Consider the following 2,379-nt stretch of genomic DNA (forward strand, 5'->3'; position numbering starts at 1 on the left):
GCGGCGTGGCAGCGCCTGTGCAGTGGGGGGGCTTGGGGGCTCACAGCCTGGTACTTACTTGGTCGGCAGGGCACAGTGGCGAAGGTGGCGGTGCCTGTGCCGGCTTTTCCCCTCGCCCTTTATAGGCGGGCGCCGAAGTGCCGATGGTGCAGGCGGGCAGGGCGCTGTGTCAGCCGGCAGGGGGGGGGGGGGGACGGGGGAGCACCCCACCCCGACACCGCCAGAGCGTCCCCCCCGCGCCCCGCGGGGCTGACAATGAAAGTGCTGGGCTGTGTTTGCGCAGGGGCTCAGGGCACAATGGGCAAAGGGCCTGACGCGCCGCTTTCCTTTCTGCCCCCGGACAATGTCCCCGCTTGGCCCGGGGATTAGGGACCCAGCCTTTCCCAGGGCACCCACAGCCTTTGCCAGGGTTGAGGCTGGTGGGAAGGAGGTGCCAGGGTGAAGCAGGGATTTGCCCACTGGGAGCTGAAGGGCACTGAGGTCCTCACGCTGGGATGCGGGGATCACCTAGGGCTGCATGTGCCCCTCTGTCTGGGGCTCTGCCACCGTGGGTTCCTCCTCCAGCCAGGCTCTGCCTTGTACATCCTGAGCTGGCAGGGCATGGCAGGGCCTCAGTTTGCACAGGCAGGGCTCTGTGTGGGGTGGGAGAAGGTTAAGGTGAGTGAGAGGGATGGAGGAGGTGTTGGCACAGACACAGCTTGGTCTGTCCATGCCCTGGGAGATATACAACACCCTGCAGAGGCTCTCATGTTGGCTTCAGACTGGGCACAGGTGGATTCCAGTTGCTCCTCACTTGCAATGCCCTGAGCAGGTCCCCTGGCCTGACAAAGGGCTCCCTGTGCTCCTCACACACCTCTCGTCCAGGCAGAGGACACTGTGCACGGTGGGAAGGGACCAGCTTTGGGGCAGAGATGTGTCCTTCACCTGGGCAGCGGGATCAACCCTGCCTGGGACTGCACCGTGCCATGCAGCATTCCTAGTGCCTCCCACCCGGACAGGGGCTGGATGAGGCCAGCATCAGCTGGAAAGGACTGAGTGCCCTGCTGAGCCATGAAATCCCGGGTCTCTTGGCAGCATAGCCTGTGGCGAGGCCGGGCACTCCCCCCCTTTAGCTAGGCAGAAGCCACACTGGCCTCCAGGCAAGGGCTGCCTCAGAGCACCCCAGAACTTCCCAGGGAAACCCCAGCTCTCCTGGGAGTCTTGAGCAGGGGGTCAGCATCCCAGGAGAGCCTGGCAGTGCCAGTGGTGGAGGGTGCAGTGTGGACAGCTGGGGCTCCTGTTAGGACGCCTGGCATCTCTGTCCCGTTCTCAACAAGGATTGAGGACTGGGGGGTGACAGCAGGGACGGGCTGCGGGCAGGACTCGTGGGTTCTCTTCGTGTCCCCACTACCGTTCGACAACGTGCCGGGCAGCATTTCCTTCTCCGCTCTGAGGCTCGCTGTGCCTATGCCGGCAGGTCCCAGCAGAGGGTGCAGCCTTGCAGCGGTTGGAGCTGGCTCCAGCTAAGGGACCTTGGTGGCCCTTGGCCGGGGACAGGCGCTGGGGAGGTGACCCTCAGCTAGCGACGCCCTGGGTGATCGTAGCAAGGCGGGGAGAGACTCCCGCGGGGCTGCCTGGGGGAAGAGAGGATGGAGGGAAGGGCGAGGACCCTCCTCGGGGAGGGAAGAGGATGTGTGAGGCATGATGCACTGCAGCCCAGTGGCCAGCACTGGGCGACAGGTTTGGGCAGCCCTTAGGGAAGCCACCAGCTTGGGGAAGGTGGGGCAAGATGCAGAGTTAGCACACTGCAGGGTTTGTCATCCCCGCCCCCACCACTGCTGTCCCTTGCCTGGGCTGTGTGAGCAGAGGTGTGGGCCACTGGATAGTGTGGGGTGCTATGGCGTGTCAGGGCAGTCTGGGTTATGGGGTGCAGGGCACTATGGGGTGTATTACAGAGCCCAGGGACGTGAGGCACCACAGGTTATCTGGGATGCTGTGGGCTGTTTCGTGGGGCGTGTATGAGGCGTGGGGGGCACTGTGCAGTGTGCTACAGGATCACCTATGGGTCACTGGTGTTGTGCCACGAGGGGTACACAGGCACCTCAGTAACCCCCATATAACCCTTTGAATAAAAGCACTGGGCTGTGGGTGTGTGTGTGTGTGCAGGAGAGAAACCCACTTGCAGATGCAGAATGTGCCCCTTCTTCGCTTCTCAGCAAGTTCAGCACACTAGGATGTGCCTCACCCCCTGCTCAGCACATTTGGAGCAGCCACATGAGAGCCAGGGCCATGCGAAGGGACAGTGGAACGGGGGGACACCCAGCAGGGGCTGTGCCGAGGGCCCTTCCCCACTGAACCCCAGGATTCTGACACAGCCTGACCTTCCCAGGTCATCTCCCA

At 63.4% G+C, this 2,379-nt stretch overlaps 1 protein-coding gene across 1 annotated transcript in view; it reads right to left on the reverse strand.

Annotated features, from left to right (window-relative positions):
* The window catches only part of CRYBA2 (crystallin, beta A2), a 2,980-nt gene extending 2,894 nt beyond the window's left edge, over positions 1-86 (reverse strand). The window contains exon 1 of the mRNA XM_008941514.1: positions 59-86. The gene's annotated coding sequence lies outside the window, so the exon portion shown is untranslated. The remainder of the gene's footprint in view (positions 1-58) is intronic.
* Positions 87-2,379: the final 2,293 nt, after the last annotated feature.

The sequence above is a fragment of the Merops nubicus genome, unplaced genomic scaffold (genome assembly GCF_000691845.1).
Source record: "Merops nubicus isolate BGI_N331 unplaced genomic scaffold, ASM69184v1 scaffold38795, whole genome shotgun sequence".
NCBI lineage: Eukaryota > Metazoa > Chordata > Aves > Coraciiformes > Meropidae > Merops > Merops nubicus.